This window comes from Cryptomeria japonica, chromosome 1, assembly GCF_030272615.1.
Source record: "Cryptomeria japonica chromosome 1, Sugi_1.0, whole genome shotgun sequence".
Lineage (NCBI taxonomy): Eukaryota > Viridiplantae > Streptophyta > Pinopsida > Cupressales > Cupressaceae > Cryptomeria > Cryptomeria japonica.
The window spans coordinates 451,161,869-451,181,175 of record NC_081405.1 but is presented as its reverse complement, the minus strand read 5'-3'; positions in this window follow the sequence as shown (position 1 = coordinate 451,181,175).

Below are 19,307 nucleotides of genomic sequence, written 5' to 3'. Positions count from 1 at the left end.
TAATAATATCCAAAATGAATATTTATTTACACCAATAATTTATTTATATGCTTTATGATATAGAACACTACATGATTTTTGAATAGGATGAATTTGCAGTGATAAATGTTGTTATTGAATTTGCAGAACTTTACTATGATAATAGAATTATGATGTATGTTTAAGTGTGGATCAACATTATGAGAATTAGGATGAATTGCTTATGTGAAATTGCTTGGATAAATATGTATTAAATTGTTCAGATGTAAATTGTATGCAAGTGATGATGTGTATTATTATTCCTGTGATTTATATTATATGTGGCTATTTGAAAGTTACTAATGTGTAAATTGAGATGCGTAGGAAGTTATCCATGTGACCATGGAAATATTATGGAGAACCAAACCTAGACCTATGTATGTTCGTAAGCTAGGGTTTGTCTATTTGGAGAGACAACACCCCGTTTGTGTTGTATTTTATTCGTAACAGTAAATGATGGATGTGTGTTAAGTGTTATTTAATTGATTTATGTAAAATCCACAAGAGACGATTTCATGTATTAATTTGTAAAAGTATTTTCTTTGTGTCACTTGACATGTGTGGATTTATGTTTGAATTTTTAAACTTGTCTCTTGGTGGGAATTGTTTAACTATAGATTTTTCAACTAATGTAATGAGATTCCATAAAAGCCTTAGGTAAAGAATCTTTGGGATGGTCAACATAGGTTTGACCAGAAAATGAACTTCAGAGGAGTTAAAAAAGGGTTAAATGGACACCTAGGGGTAGTTTAATAGGGTTTCCTAAAGCCCATAAGGTATACCTAAGGGTTAGGGGTAATTTAAGGCAAGTTTATACTCCCATGTGACCTTTTAGACACCCTAAAAATTGACTTTTCTAAGTTGTGCGAAAATTGAAATTAGAAGATTGGAACCTAGTTGTAAACCTTCCTTTTCGAATGAGAGTTCCCTTTCCCATTCTACTTTACCCTCCTCTTTAGTTTTTAGAAACTTGTGAGAACTCTCACAATGGGCTTCTTAAGCAAGATTTAGAAAATTTGTGGGTAATCACCCACTCTCCATTTTTGGAGACAAAAGAATTTTGAAAGGATTAAGCTAGATTGTTGAATAGAAAAATTGGCTAAGTGTAGAAAGAGAAGAACCATGGAATTGGGTTGCTCATCCTCAACAAAACTAACCTACCTTTGAGCAGATTAAGGTTGGTTGCATTCTTCTTATAATGACTTTCTTATTGCATGTGTTTGAAAGTAATGTTGGTGTAAAAGATTTGTTTCCGTGCATGTTCTTTTGGAAATTTTACTTGGTATTTTGTGTTATATATTGTATGTGTCTTTTAGAATCATTAAGACCTCTTACTCTTGGGAGAGAGGAGGATCTTGTGGGTGGTAGAAGTGATAGCCCTTGAGTGAGAGACTCTCATTATGAGAGCGATCACAAGGGATTTTGTGTGACCCTTGCTGCATGGCTTGTTTCTGCAATGGAGGTCATAAGGAGGGAAATAAGGCATGAATGCCTTGGGGGGCATAAGGAATAAGGGGTTGCTATACTTGATGTATTGGGTTTTCCATGAGGTGGCTACATGTTTTTCCATACTTGCAGTTCTCCTCAGGGTATTTGGTCCACTACCACCCTTAAAAAGGTCATCACCAAGGTGTGGTGCAGTGTAGCCTGGTTGGGAGTGTGTCTGAATTTGTGTATATTCTGTCTTTTGTGCTTGCATGTTTGTTTCCTGTCTAGGGCTTGGTTCTCTGAGCTCGGGGGTGGCTACCAGTTAGCCTAGGCTGGGAGGTGAGCACTCCATGGTCATAGATTTGATTTAATTGCAGGATGTTAGAAGAAATTTTAGATGCATGCAGTTATGGCGGAAGATGTTGATTTTTTTATTTTTTTTAAAAAGAGTTGCAAATGTATTTATTACCTTTTGAAAAGTCCTCTCTTGTTTTGAAATGAGAGGCTATTTGTAAAATAGGAATAAAGACTTGAGGATATGTTAATTGTTATGCAGAAAATATCATGTTATTTTACAGAAAAGCTAAATTGTTTATTCTAAGATCTTGTTCTAGAGTTAAGGTTAAATCTTAGAGAGTATTTAATATTTCTTGAAAGGAAATGAGTTAAATTTATTCTCTTATTTATTGGAAAAGAAATAGAATTGATTTTACATGCATGCAAGGGCTGAAATATAAAAGCACTTAGGATTATACATGGAAATGTAAAAAGTATTTTAATTAAATCTGTGATCCTACTTTATCTGTGATTCTATTTTAAATGTAGAAAATAAAATCTAAAATTATCAAAATCATTTCTATAGCTTAAGTTAAGGAATTCTTTATTTAATATAGTTGTTGTTTTAGGATTAGTTAATTCTGTTATTTATTTCATTTCAAAAAATACATCTCTCTCATTTAAGTAGTTGTTGTAGATTTTTGCAAGCTTGCCAATTTAATAAATGCAGGAAATAAAGATCTTAAATTATTATAGTTTCATTTAAATAAAATCTGTAATTATTAGGTTGCTAGAAAATTTGTTAAACTTAGTCCTTGATAGAGTTGAAGTTAGGTATTTTTGTTAAACACTGACATTATTTATTTACAAAAAATAATATCTACAGTAAACAGATTTATTACTTTACTTTTGCTTGTAATTGAAATCAGAATCTTTCATAGATTTTGTTTTATGATAAGAAAAAAAAAATAGTAATATAGTTATATAAAAATAGATATAGTCATATACATGCAAATTTCATGTATATACTTATATATTCATACATAAAATATATCATAAAATTACTTGCGAAATAAATGTATATATAAATATAAATATATATGTACAAATATATATATATATATACATATAAAAATGTATATAAATATATTTATACCTATTTGCACCTAAAAATGTATATATAGATATGTAAATATATATATATATACATACATATATATATATATATAAAAGAAAAAAAAATTAAATTAAATTAGAGCAAAGGGAAATGGGGGAAGGAGAGGGTGGGGCCTCGACCGCACAAGGCACGCAGTCCCTATGTGGGCCGTGTCCCTCACAGAGGCTGCAACCTCTGTGCGGGCCGCGTCCCTCACAAGGGCTTGCGGCTCCCTGTGTGGGTCGTGCTCCGCACTAGTGGCCGCAGCCACTGCGCGAGCTACGACTGTGGGCTGCGACCCCCACAGTGGGTCGTCCCACTGGTGGCGCCTCCTCCGCCAAATCGCCATGGCCGCCGCATAAAACCTCTATTCGGCCCTGCATAATCAATGAGCATAAAAAAATTATAAAACCCTAGCTCGGTTAGAGCTAGGGTAAAAGGATAATAAAGAAATAGAAAAAAAATATAGAGAGGTTTATTTTATAATGTATTTTAAATTTAGGGTTTGCATGGGGATTTTTCTAAAGAAGTGGAAATTAATATATATATATATATATATATATATATATATATATATATATATATATATATATATATACCAATACATATTGATTTTGAAAGAGAATAAGACAATTTTGGATTAAATATTTTAATATGTGGTTATAAATTATATTGGTTTTTTTTTTAATAAACATATGGGGTTATGTTTAAGTTATGAAATTGTTTTGTTTGAAATTTAATAGAACTTTATATTAAGTTGGGTAAGGATAATTTGGCTATTGGAAAATATTTACGCTTTATAGGAAAATAATTATTACTAATTTAATTGAACCTTAGTCGACTTAGTTTAATCTTAGTTTAATTAATGTTGAATAAATTATAGACTTTTATGATCTAAGAGTTAGAACTAAATGAATTAGTTTCCTAGGGAAAAATACCAGTATTGGTTATTGGAGATTAATTTTACCTTCATCTACTACTTTAATGAGTTTGATTTAATTAATCTATTGACTAAGTTTGATGAGAAAATAAATTAAATCGTTTAGTATTCCGCAAATAAATTTTAAATTAATTTCGTTACTTGATTTAAAAAAAATAAAAAATAATCTCGTTCTTGCCCTAAATTTTGGGCATGACATTAGGGATATATGTCATCAATTCTATGTCGATGGGCTATCATACGAGGGAGTAAAAACCAAAAATATTAGTAAACAACAAATATGTGCCCTTTTTGTTGATCCTCAAATTGGTCAGTCATTACCTCTTAATGCAAAGAGGTTTCCCATACATTGGTGTACCAATATGCAGATGAAGAATCTTTTTTGGCAGAGGTGGTGGATGGTCTTTGATGATCCACCTTGTAATAGTTATGAGGTGCCATTATATTTTTTGAGAAAAGTATATTGTGAGTTTATGCTCAATGTGCGCCCAAACTATTTTGACATGAGAGAGTTCCATGGTAGAGGTGGTGGTTCTGCCCAAGATAGACCTGGAGCCCGTAGGCGATTACTCGCGGAGAGTCGCTGCCCCCTCACACCCAAACCTAAGGTGCATCAGGCTATCCCAGTAGAGCTAAAAGAGTCGATGGAGCTATAGACTCTTTAGGTGGCTACAACATTGACTGGTGCCATCATCCAACATGGGACGTTGTTAGCACACCCTATTGTATTGGATGATGAGCCATTAGGTGGCGACAGAAAGCCCGTCCAGCATATGTGTATCAGTTGCTCAGGGATATGCTCGGGGATAGATGATGCAACCGGTGCAGATGGATCCTCATCTCATCTGTGCACGATTTGTGGGAGTAGATGTCAGGCCTGCACGACTGAGGATTTCGTGCTGACAAATGAGTTGATGGACATGGTGTTTGCCCATGAGCGACAGACACAGGTATTGATTTGAATCCATAGCATTTTATTTATTAGCCACTTTAAATTTGTAATTACATAAATAAATTTTCTTTTATACATTGATTTAAATTGAGACATATAATATGCATTTTAGGATGCAACAGTGGTATCCCATACTCCTCCCCTAGTTACTATAGTTGCAACTTTGATGCCCGAGGTATAAATTTTGTAACATGTTAAAATAGAATAGTACACTTTGAATTCAAAAAAATACAAGATATACTAACTATGTTTAATGCTTGGTCCAATTTTTGGTTTGTAGGTGTTGACAAGGGACCAAATATCCCAGATTGATGACATCACACTCTCAGCGATCGATTTTGGCCTACAAGACTATACGGTATCATATTTTGTACAACCTTTTTTATGTATTGTTTTGATGAAAAATGCTTGTCATTTCATTTTAGATTTTTAATTATGTTTAATTTATTATCTGTACTAATATCTCATGTTAATTTTGTTTTTTTAGGGTACCCCCTCCACGTCTAGGGCTCATCCTAAGAAAAAGAATTCCTCGAAGATGCCAAAATGTGGGAAGAAGGTAATTGAACACATTTTTAGTTGTACAATTGTTTGAAAATGTTGAAATCAAGTATTAGTTGGGGTTTGTAGATTGATTAGTGCTTTTGTCTATTTTACATGTACAATGGCCATTGAACTATGTGGATTTGTTGAATGCACCTGATTCGCCCGTGGATCAAGAGAGGGAGAAGGTATGTATCTCTACTTTATTTTCTTGATTTCATGATTATATGCACGCATATATGTGAGCTTGTGATATATTATAATCTTATAATTTTTTCATACTTGAAATATCCATAACTATTTTATCAATGACGAACCCTCCTCTGTGCACTGGAGAAGCATCTCAGGATCCGGTACACTTTTGTTTGATATGTAAAATTAATTGTTTTTAACCTACAATACTTATCATTATATTAATTGTATTTAATCTTTGAACATTTTTTGTATAGGTAACAACGACAGTTTCTCCATTGATGGTAAGCCATCCTTAGTCCATTGAAGAAGCATCTTAGGCACATGTACGTCATTGTTCTCTATATTATAGCTTTTAAGTGTTTTTGATATATTTATGTTAGTACATTGTATTAATTGTATATTTAATGTACAATAGACCCCTTCGCGGTACGACCATAATGTGGATTCATTTAAGTATGTCTTCAAGAAAACTTCTAAGAGTGACAAGGAGAGGAAAGCGAAGACATTAGATCCTAGATCAGCTGATGAGGTAATCTACATTTCAATTGCAAAGGAATTATAGTTAAATGCATAGTTATGTTGTTAATTGTGAACTATTTTCTATAAAAGAATTCTAACTTGGCTTTTGAATTGTGGTTTTGCAGCCATCTAAAGAGCCACGTACTGCATCAAAGAGGCTTTATTTTGATGATCCACCACAAGTTTAGGATCATATAGTGTTAGTTTTGGCCATGGAATGACCAATACATGTAGATATATTCTACATTTTTATTGTATATTGATTTGGACATGGCATATGCCACATTTTTGTAATAGTTGTATTGACTTGGCAGATATGCCTTTCATATATATGTGTGTGTGTGTGTGTGTGTGTGTGTGAATATTAGATATAATAAATGTGTATTGAGTTCATTATTTTGTATTCGTTGTATTTTGTGGTTGTCCTTTTATAAATTTAATTGATCATTTGCCTATGTAATCAACAATATGAATATAAAAAACAAAAATATATGATATAAAACATTGCAATCATGGAATATGATTTGATAAAATTTCTAAAATGTTCAATTAACCCTACAAAAATGCTTGTATTTAGTTCATTATTGTGTATTTGTTGTATTTAATGGCTTCCCTTTTATAAATTTAAATGAATATTTGCATATGTAATCAACAATATGAATATAAACAACAATATGTGTTTGGTGCGAGAGCACCCTCATGCTCGCAATAGTCAAATTTTGTTTGTCGTGTGCACAAACCAACGTCACGAGCGCATTTAGGTGGGCAAGCTTACGCTAGGCATGCCCCTGTCGTGCATCCCAAAGCACCAAAATGTCAAGAGTCATACCATACCAGTGCGATCTCTCAAGTGCCCTAAGTCCAAAAAAATGTCAAAATTTGACGGACTGTTTCTACAAATCTACGAAACATATGGTCAATCCATTTTAACTCATGGGGTCACGTGAGGCTCATCTACAATGGTCTATCTCAGTTTTTGATGGCTTGGAGCCATTTTCAATTGGTAGCATTTTTTCGCCTGCTGCAGAAACCGTCAGTTGCATGCAATGCAAAGTTGCAAGATTGGCTAGAATTTTTTATGTTTGTCGTGTGCACAAACCGATGTCACTAGCACGTCTAGGTGGGCAGTTTTATACTAGGCATGCTCCTGTCATGCATCCCAAAGCGTCAAAACATCGAGAGTCATACCATATCGGTGCGATCTCTCAAGTGCCTTGAGTCTAAAAAATTGTCAAAATTTGATAGACTATTTCTTCAAATCCAGGACACATATGGTCAATCCGTTTGAACCCATGGGGTCATGTGAGGCTCCTCTACAATGGCCTATCTCTGTTTTTGATGACTCGGAGCCATTTTCAATTGGTAGCATTTTTTTGCCTGCTGTAAAAATCATCAGTTGCATGCAATGCAAAGTTGCAAGATTGGCTAGAATTGATTCAGTTCATCATGTGCACAAACCGACATTGCGAGCACGTCTGGCTGGGCAGGTTTATGCTAGGCATTCCCTTGTCATGCATCCCAAAGCGCCAGAACGTCAAGTCATACCATACTCGTGCGATCTCTCAAGTGCCCTGAGTCAAAAAAATTGTCAAAATTTGACAGACTATTTCTTCATATCCAGGATACATATAATCAATCCGTTTGAACCTGTGGGGTTGCATGATGCTCCTCTATAATGGCCTCTCTCAGTTTTTTATGACACAGAGCCATTTTCAATTGGTAGCATTTTTTTGCCTGCTGCAAAAACTGTTAGTTGCATGCAATGCAAAGTTGCAAGATTGGCTAGAATTGATTCAGTCCGTTGCGAGCGTGTCCAGGTGGGCAGGTTTATGCTAGGCATGCTTCTATCGTTCATCCCAAAGTGCCAGAATGACAAGATTCATACCCTACCGACGCAATGTAGAAGTTGCTTGACAACTTTTTTGACAATTTTTTTGACAACAATGACAATTTTTGCTCAAATTATATCTAGTTTCAATCTATGACCCCTATGACCCGATAATGACTCAAATAATTCTCCATGATTATACAAGAATCAAGAAAGCTCATGATTGGCCAGGGATACATCACATATACTCAAAACATAGTCACAAAACATTGACACACAAAATAGTCACAAAACATTGTCACATATTATTAAAAAATTTGCCTCTAAATATGGTCAAATCAGCTCTTTGCTATTTGATTATACAAAAAAATGTCTTACAAATCATCTCATGGGATTTTATACAAAATTAGGCATTACAATATGTGTGATTCAGCTCATTACCATTTTAATGTACAAATCATCTCATGGGCTTTTATACAAAATTTGGCATTACAATATGTGCGATTCAGCTCATCCCCATTTTAATATACAAAATTTGGCATGTACATATGTACAAATCATCTCATTGTCATTTAAATATACAAAATTATTCCCCTAAACATGTAAAAATCATCTCATGGCAATTTATATATACAAAAAATGAATATAGAACAATTTGTTGACGATTTATACTAAATTCTCAAAATCATTCTACTCTGAACCATAGAATCTGTGAGATTTTGCCAAGATCAAGAGCTCAATGAAATGTACAAAATAGAGACACAATATAGGACAAGAATAAACTATATTCTCATCAATAGAAAATGATCAATATCATGATTTCAATAGTTGCATACAATGTAGATGAGCTTGCTTATATAGGCAAGGCTAGGGATATGTGAGCACACAAACATGACATGTGGCTCAATAAGAAACAAGGGTAGGTAGGAAATAGGTGTGGGTAGGTGGGAGAAATAATATAATAGTCCACATGAGGTGGATCACCCACTGAATGTGTAGTGTACCAACAAGAGTGGAGTGTAACAACAAGATCAACACAATAAAAGGTGGAATTTCTCCTACACACACTATCCCAATGTGGCACAAACACCCAAGTGTCTCATACCCAAACTACTATGAAATGCATTTCCTAAGTAAACTTAAGTAAGTGTAATAATATCCAAGATGAATAATTATTTACACCAACACCCCCCCTTAGGTGCAACTGAGGGGAATGCACTTAAGTCTACAATGCAACTAAGCAATGCAAGATGGGTCCCAGCTACAAGGCCATGTTAGGTACCCATGTACAAATGCAAATGCATGCAAACCAATGCAATGCAAACTCTCACAAAGTGGGGAAAGAGAGAAAAACCCAATGGGAAAAATCCCTCCCCCAAAAGAGAGATGAGAAACATACAAGAGAACTCTCATAGAAGAATGTGAAGAACAAAACCCCATGTGAGGAAAAAGTCCCCCCCATATGAGAGAAGAGGAGAAGCTACGAAGCCCCCCCTCAATGTGGAATTTGCACCAATGATAGAAGCTCGATGTATGAAGAAACTGCTCAACGAACGTCGAACAAAATTCCTCCCCTTAGGAAGAAACAAAACCAAAAGTGTATCCATGAAGTCTCCCCAATCATGAAGGGAAGATGTATGAAGAAAACTCATGATGAAAGGAATCTCTGAAAACTGCTCAAGTGTCCCCATGTCGATGTTGACAGATACCCCCTCCAAAGGTGGTAACTGTGCCACATTGCTGAAAAAGGCACTCTAAGATCTAGTGGAGATGGATGTAGAACATGTCCCAAAGACTCACATGTCTCCTCAAAACATAAAGAGACCTCCTCCAACTACTGTACATAAGTATCCACAATCATGTCAACCTCAAAAGAATGATCATGTAGAGAATGAACAAGAGGGTCACAGTGTGCCCTCGCAGCAATCAAAGAAGGATCACCTTCATCAAAGAGAAAATGAATGTCATCAATGATGTCTCCCAAATCTGCAATGTAGGATTCCATAAATAAACCTGCAATATCTATCAAGTAATCATCCCATGAATATGAAGCTGGAAGACAATGAATACCCTGCTGCATTGAATCACATGAAGGCAAAACTGTCGCACTATCTGCATCATCAGGTGCAATAGGTGATGTGATATCAATATGAGGAGATGAAATACAAGACTCAAGAATGGGGTCACATGTGAGAATCCCCATGTTCAAGTGTCCAAAGTTCTCCTCAAAAACTGAACCATCACAAGAAATGTGATCATCATGTGTAGAATCATCAAATGTGAAATCATCATCAACAACAAAATCTGAAAAGGATTATAACCAAGATGCATGATCAACCACCCCAGTCGCAATGATAGCTCTAGTCTCCCAGTCTCTAATGAAAACTGAGTCAGGTGTGAACTCCACAACTCTCTTAGTTGCGCCATGTGTGATTTGATAGATAGAAAGGAGATTGTTTGTCAAGTGGGGTACACACAACACATCATTGAAGGAGTTATCCCCAATGTCAATAGATCCTTTCCCAATCACATCCATGTATGTATGATTGCCCATCAAAATTTGTGGCATGGTGCAAGGCTCAAATGTAGAGAACATAGACTGCAAAGATGCCATATGATGAGAAGCCCCTAAATCTAGAAGCCATCTCTCTGAATCATGACTAATAGTAGCACATAGAGCTTTTCCTTTTCTTGTTCCAAAAGAGTGAGTCTTTCCACTTGTAAAAGCCATGAATGCTTGCCCTTTTCCTTTTGAATGTGAGGAAGTGGAAGTTGATGAATCATCCTTCTTGTAGACTTTAGGCAAATCAATGTTATGCTTTTTGATGATATGTGTGAGCTCATCAATCTTCTTAGAATGGCAACGATGCTCCTCATGACCGATCTTTTTACAATAAGCACAAGTAGGTCTCTCCCTCTTTGGTGAATTATCTCTCTTGGAAAAGAATGAATCTCCTTGTTGTGGAGAAGATGGTGCTTTGTCCTTAGGCTTTGATTGCCATTTCTTCTTGTTTGAGTTGTCCTTTCATTGATTTCCTTTGTTCCCTTGATTTGCCACTAATGCTTGAGACTTAGAAGCCTTAAGAATGCCCATGCTTATCAACTTAGTTTGTTCCATCATCAACATTTCAATGAAAGCATCAAATGTAGGTATTTTGTAGCTTGAACCCATTGTCATCCTATGGGTTTGGAAACTAGAAACAAATGCTGCATATTCTTGTGGAAGCTTGCCTATCAAGTTGAATATCAATTGAGTATCCCTCTTATCAATGCCACAATCTTTGAGTTGTGCCCTCAACTCATTTGCCTTAGTGACATAATCTTGTATAGTATCAAAGTTTTTGGGATCTAACATGGTGAGATCACTATCAATTTGATATCCCCTAATCTCATCAACTTGACCATACAAGTCTTGAAACTTTTGCCAAGCATCCTTGATTAGAGTACACTTCTCAATATGAAAAATGAGATCCTTTGATACATACTTTCTTAAGGTACCAATTGCCATGATATTTTTAGTGAGCCAATCTAAGTGACCAACTAGATCAACCTTAGGATCAGTGGGAGCAACAATAGTTCCATCAATGTAATGAGTGAGTCCTTTTTCCATAAGTTTACTCCATGCATCAATTTTCCAAGTAGCATAATTATGTGGACTTAAGAGAGGAAACTTAGAAGAACCCATAGCAGCAAAAAAGGAAGGAACACAAGAGCACAAACGCAGAAGAGACAACCCCCCAAATTCAATCAATCAAAGTACCCCCCCCCCCCCAAAGTGATGATTTTGGCACTTTATACTTAGTGTGATTACAATGAGCCACTTGCAAAACAAGGCAAAGTGGACTTATGATGCAAATTTTACAACTACTCAAATGAGATACAAGAGACTTCAATCAATAGTGCAATGAACCTAACTAAGATTCAAGCAAATATACAAGTACCAAGAGAGCCAAAAATGGCCAAAATCTGAAAGTACAATTTCTAATTACAATGGAATCAATTTGATTGCATCATGTGAAAGTAGACGAAAAAATACACACTTTCAAAAAAAACGACACCTTAAAAGGAGGTCGTATGACCCCAAACGAAGCCTCTAAAGTTGCAAAAACTGGGATTACTCAGGTACAGTCACCAAAAACTGCATTTTCAAAAAAATAAGTTCATCAAAATCAAAAAACTTTTTCACCACTGTGGAGAGCATGAAATTATAGCCCATTTCAAAAAAAATTGCACCCAAAAAGGAGCAAAAATTAGCAAGTTATGGCCATTTGAAGTTGAACTACAAAATCAAAAATGCAAATGAGAGGGGCCTGCAAAATTTTTGAAAAATGCTGATGTGGCACTGATGTCAGCAAGTCACTGTGTTAAATTTGACAACCGTATGACCGTGGCAAAAAATTCACCCCCTGCTGACTGGGCGTTCGTACTGTATGGACTGATGACGTGACAGATGACTGTGCAGGTGACTGTGCAAACCGTACCATACGGATTTGCTGACTGGGTGAGCCACATGGTGTTTGCATGGCGGCTATATGGATGATGTGGCGGATGAATGAGCGTATGGAAGGTATGGTTTAGCCCGCGGGCCAGTGGTTGCCTGCCACGTGGCGGGCGCGCGTCCTCCTGTCTGGTGGTCGCCGACGGAAGAAGCGGCCGGAGCCGAGGGCCGACAGCTGAGGACTTGGGCGTCAGCGATGGAGGTAGTTGGCGGGAGAGAGGTGACTAGTGGCGGTGAGACTTGGCGGGTACCGACGGCGTTTGCAGAGACAGAGGATGGGGGTCGGTGTCGGGAGGAGCCGGCGCGGCGGCGGTAGCGCGTCGGCGGACGGGACGAGTAGGTACGGGTGGCGGCACGTGGACCTACATGGCGGCGATGGTGGGTGACTTGTACGCGGTGCAGTCTCAATTCTGATAGGTACGATGGCGCCTGCAACCTGCGGTACACCCACTGTGGGTATGGGGGGTCTGCGGACCCCCAAACACTTTTTTGTTTTTTTTTTGATTGATTTTTTTTGAATTTTTTTGATTTTTCAATTTTTTTTTATTTTGATTTTTCGAAAAAAACTTTAGAAAATGAAATTTTTTTTTTTTTTTTCAAAAAATCTAATGAAAAAATTTCGAAATCCATACAATACTAGCAAAATTGGCGAAAAAAATTTTCTTACCAAAATAGGCCGACTTTATAACCAAAATTCATGGAAACGGCCTTCTGGACGTAATGGCGGGGTCGGATCTGGTCTAGGATGCCTCCAAAAGATGTTGCTCCTCAGATCTGCCTCTTGACGTCGCAATAATGCCTCTTCAAGACGAATCAATGAAGCCCCAATGGCTCTGATACCATGTGAGATTTTGCCAAGATCAAGAGCTCAATGAAATGTACAAAATAGAGACACAATATAGGACAAGAATAAACTGTATTCTCATCAATAGAAAATGATCAATATCATGATTTCAATAGTTGCATACAATGTAGATGAGCTTTCTTATATAGGCAAGGCTAGGGATATGTGAGCACACAAACATGACATGTGGCTCAATAAGAAACAAGGGTAGGTAGGAAATAGGTGTGGGTAGGTAGGAGAAATAATATAATAGTCCATATGAGGTGGATCACCCACTGAATGTGGAGTGTAACAACAAGAGTGGAGTGTAACAACAAGATCAACACCATAAAAGGTGGAATTTCTCTTACACACACTATCCCAATGTGGCACAAACACCCAAGTGTCTCATACCCAAACTACTATGAAATGCATTTCCTAAGTAAACTTAAGTAAGTGTAATAATATCCAAGATGAATAATTATTTGGACCAACACCCCCCCTTAAGTGCAACTTAGGGGAATGCACTTAAGTCTACAATGCAGCTAAGCAATGCAAGATGGGTCCCAGCTACAAGGCCATGTTAGGTACCCATGTAAAAATGCAAATGCATGCAAACCAATGCAATGCAAACTCTCACAAAGTGGGGAAAGAGAGAAAAACCCAATGGGAAAAAACCCTCCCCCAAAAGAGAGATGAGAAACATACAAGAGAACTCTCATAGAAGAATGTGAAGAACAAAACCCCATGTGAGGAAAATGTCCCCCCCATATGAGAGAAGAAGAGAAGCTAGGAAGCCCCCCCTCGATGTGGAATCTACACCAATGATAGAAGCTCGATGTATGAAGAAACTGCTCTACGAACGTCGAACAACATTCCTCCCTTTAGGAAGAAACAAAACCAAAGGTGTATCCATGAAGTCTCCCCAATCATGAAGGGAAGATGTATGAAGAAAACTCATGATGAAAGGAATCTCTGAAAACTGCTCAAGTGTCCCCATGTCGATGCTGAAAGATACCCCCTCCAAAGGTGGTAAATTGTGCCACACTGCTGAAAAAGGCACTCTAAGATCTAGTGGAGATGGATGTAGAACATGTCCCAAAGACTCACATGTCTCCTCAAAACATAAAGAGACCTCCTCCAACTGCTGTACATAAGTATCCACAATCATGTCAACCTCAAAAGAATGATCATGTAGAGAATGAACAAGAGGGTCACAGTTTGCCCTCGCAACAATCGAAGAAGGATCACCTTCATCAAAGAGAAGATGAATGTCATCAATGATGTCTCCCAAATATGCAATGTAGGATTCCATAAATAAACCTACAATATCTATCAAGTAATCATCCCATGAATCTGAAGCTGGAAGACAATGAATATCCTGCTACACTGAATCACATGAAGGCAAAACTGTCGCACTATCTGCATCATCAGGTGCAATAGGTGATGTGATATCAATATGAGGAGATGAAATACAAGACTCAAGAATGGGGTCACATGTGAGAATCCCCATGTTCAAGTGTCCAAAGTTCTCCTCAAAAACTGAAGCATCACAAGAAATGTGATCATCATGTGTAGAATCATCAAATGTGAAATCATCATCATCAACAAAATCTGAAAAGGAGTATAACCGAGATGCATGATCAACCACCCCAGTCGCAATGATAGCACTAGTCTCCAAGTCTCTAATGAAAACTGAGTCAGGTGTGAACTCCACAACTCTCTTAGTTGCGCCATGTGTGATTTGATAGATAGAAAGGAGATTGTTTGTCAAGTGGGGTACACACAAGACATCATTGAAGGAGTTATCCCCAATGTCAATAGATCCTTTCCCAATCACATCCATGTATGTATGATTGCCCATCAAAATCTGTGGCATGGTGCAAGGCTCAAATGTAGAGAACATAGACTACAAAGATGCCATATGATGAGAAGCCCCTAAATCTAGAAGCCATCTCTCTGAATCATGACTAATAGTAGCACATAGAGCTTTTCCTTTTCTTGTTCCAAAAGAGTGAGTCTTTCCACTTGTAGAAGCCATGAATGCTTGCCCTTTTCCTTTTGAATGTGAGGAAGTGGAAGTTGATGAATCATACTTCTTGTAGACTTTAGGCAAATCTATGTTATGTTTTTTGATGATATGTGTGAGCTCATCAATCTTCTTAGAATGGCAATGATGCTCCTCATGACCGATCTTTTTACAATAAGCACAAGTAGGTCTCTCCCTCTTTGGTGAATTATCTCTCTTGGAAGAGGATGAATCTCCTTGTTGTGGAGAAGATGGTGCTTTGTCCTTAGGCTTTGATTGCCATTTCTTCTTGTTTGAGTTGTCCTTTCCTTGATTTCCTTTGTTCCCTTGATTTGCCACTAATGCTTGAGACTTAGAAGCCTTAAGAATGCCCATGCTTATCAACTTAGTTTGTTCCATCATCAACATTTCATTGAAAGCATCAAATGTAGGCATTTTGTAGCTTGAACTCATTGTCATCCTATGGGTTTGGAAACTAGAAACAAATGCTGCATATTCTTGTGGAAGCTTGCCTATCAAGTTGAATATCAATTGAGTATCCCTCTTATCAATGCCACAATCTTTGAGTTGTGCCCTCAACTCATTTGCCTTAGTGACATAATCTTGTATAGTATCAAAGTTCTTGGGATCTAACATGGTGAGATCACTATCAATTTGATATCCCCTAATCTCATCAACTTGACCATACAAGTCTTGAAACTTTTGCCAAGCATCCTTGATTAGAGTACACTTCTCAATATGAAAAATGAGATCCTTTGATACATACTTTCTTAAGGTACCAATTGCCATGATATTTTTAGTGAGCCAATCTAAGTGACCAACTGGATCAACCTTAGGATCAGTGGGAGCAACAATAGTTCCATCAATGTAATGAGTGAGTCCTTTTTCCATAAGTTGACTCCATGCATCAATTTTCCAAGTAGCATAATTATTTGGAGTTAAGAAAGGAAACTTAGAAGAACCCATAGCAGCAAAAAGGAAGGAACACAAGAGCACAAATGCACAAGAGACACCCCCGCAAATTCAATCAATCAAAGTACCCCCCCCAATGTGATGATTTTGGCACTTTATACTTAGTGCGATTACAATGAGCCACTTGCAAAACAAGGCAAAGTGGACTTATGATGCAAATTTTACAACTTATCAAATGAGATACAAGAGACTTCAATCAATAGTGCAATGAACCTAACTGAGATTCAAGCAAATATACAAGTACCAAGAGAGCCAAAAATGGCCAAAATCTGAAAGTACAATTTCTACTTACAATGGCATCAATCTGATAGCATCATGTGAAAGTAGACAAAAAAATACACACTTTAAAAAAAAACGGCACCTGAAAAGGAGGTCGTATGACCCCAAATGAAGCCTCTGAATTTGCAAAAACTGGGATTACTCAGGTACAGTCACCAAAAACTGCATTTTCTGAAAAATCAATCCATCAAAATCAAAAAATTTCTTCACCACTACAGAGAGCATGAAATTCTAGCAAAAATGAGCAAGTTATGGCCATTTGAAGTTGAACTGCAAAATCAAAAATGCAAATGAGAGGGGCCTACAAAATTTTTGAAAAATGCTGATGTTGCGCTGACGTCAGCAAGTCACTGTGTTAAATTTGATGACCATATGACCGTCGCAAAAACTTCACCCCCTTCTGACTGGGCGTCCGTACTGTATGGACTGATGACTTGACAGATGACTGTGCAGGTGACTGTGCAGACCGTACCGTATGGATTTGCTAACTGGGTGAGCCACGTGGTATCTACATGGCGGTGGTATAGATGATGTGGTGGATGACTGAGTGTACAGAAGGTATGGTTTAGCCCGCGGGCTAGTGGCCGCTTGCCACATGGCGGGCACGAGTCCTCCTGTCTGGTGGTCGCCGGCGGAAGAAGCGGCCGGAGCCGAGGGCCGGCGGCGGAGGACTTGGGCACCGGCGATGGAGGTAGCTAGTGGGAGAGAGGCGACCGATGGCGTTTGCAGAGACCGAGGATGGGGGCCGGTGTCGGGAGGAGCCGGCGCGGCGGTGGTGGCGCGTTGGCGGATAGGACAAGCAAGTATGGGCGGTGGCGCGTGGACCTACACGGCGGCGATGGCGGGTGACTTGTACGCGGTGCGGTTTCGGTTCTGATAGGTACGGCGGCGCCTGCAACCTGCGGTACACCCACTGCGGGTACGGGGGGTCTGCGGACCCCCAAACACTTTTTTGTTTTTTTTTGGATTGATTTTTTTTGAATTTTTTTGATTTTTGAATTTTTTTTTATTTTGATTTTTCGAAAAAATCTTCAGAAAATGAATTTTTTTTTTTTTTTCGAAAAATCTAATAAAAAAATTTCGAAATCCGTACAATACTAGCAAAATTGGTGAAAAAAATTTTCTCACCAAAATAGGCCGACTTTATAACCAAAATTCATGGAAATGGCCTTCTGGACACAATGGCGAGGTCGGATCTGGTCTAGGACGCCTCCAAAAGATGTTGCTCCTCAGATCTGCCTCTTGATGTCGCAATAATGCCTCTTCAAGATGAATCAATGAAGCCCTAATGGCTCTGATACCATGTGAGATTTTGCCAAGATCAAGAGCTCAATGAAATGTACAAAATAGAGACACAATATAGGACAAGAATAAACTGTATTCTCATCAATAGAAAATGATCAATATCATGATTTCAATAGGTGCATACAATGTAGATGAGCTTGCTTATATAGGCAAGGCTAGGGATATGTGAGCACACAAACATGACATGTGGCTCAATAAGAAACAAGGGTAGGTAGGAAATAGGTGTGGGTAGGTAGGAGAAATAATATAATAGTCCACATGAGGTGGATCACCCACTGAATGTGGAGTGTAACAACAAGAGTGGAGTGTAACAACAAGATCAACACCATAAAAGGTGGAATTTCTCCTACACACACTATCCCAATGTGGCACAAACACCCAAGTGTCTCATACCCAAACTACTATGAAATGCATTTCCTAAGTAAACTTAAGTAAGTGTAATAATATCCAAGATGAATAATTATTTACACCAACAGAATCAATCAAGTGATCCTTCAGGATCGGCTCTAACCCGTATTGGTCAAGTATTGCCTCGTGGTTAGATTCATGAACTTTAAATAAAATCTTGATATGAGGTCTACCATGATACTTAATTAAATAAATATTTGTTAGAACAACAAGGTTAGAGAAATGAAGAATATGTCTGTGTTTTTCAAAGTCCTCGAACAACTAAACATCAGAATTATTGATAGGGTATCTCTGAAGCCATGTTCCTGTCATGACAACAGACCCTATTGGGTACTCAATACCCTCTCCGTCAATGATTGTGGTTGTCAATTTTCTTTTTAGCTCAATACAACAACAAAAATACTAATATGTTCCTTCTTCATTGTTCTCTTCTGCAACAACTACATACACATGACGTGCATTTTATAAAGTGTTAATTAATACCCAAAATAAAGTATGATGTACAACTAAATGAACCAAAAAGAATACTTGCAAAAAAATTAACTCAAAAAATCACCCGAATCCAATAGGTTGGATACATGGTCAAAATCCACTGATGTCTCCATCTAGCTCAATTGTAGTTCTTTGGGAATTTGATATGAATCAATGGGAACTAACGGTCTACAAGACCATTTGTCAACCCACTCTTGTGATTCACATTCTTCCCACAAACAATACATGCATGAAGAGCAAAAACATACCATCTATCTCATATAAATTACCAGTGAACTTGAATTTGAACTCATAAATGAATGCATGCCACTCGATCCTACAACTATGCACCAATCTAGATAGTTTTCAATGTTAGATTCAGTGATCAAACAAAAATATCTATGAACCATTGACGTACTTGGATTACCTAGACCCATTATAGACTTACACCATCACACAATTGTTTCTGCATCTATCAACTCAGTACCATCTTCATACTTCAATTCTTCTCTAGCTGGGGCTCTTTTCACACATGTTCCTCAGTGAAATTCCAAAAATGTTGTACACCGCTTGTCATATGCATCCTTATCAACCAATAAAATATCCTTGCATTCTTGAATTGTGCGGTGCAATTATCTGACCATATTAAGTGTTAGTTGTATCGTAT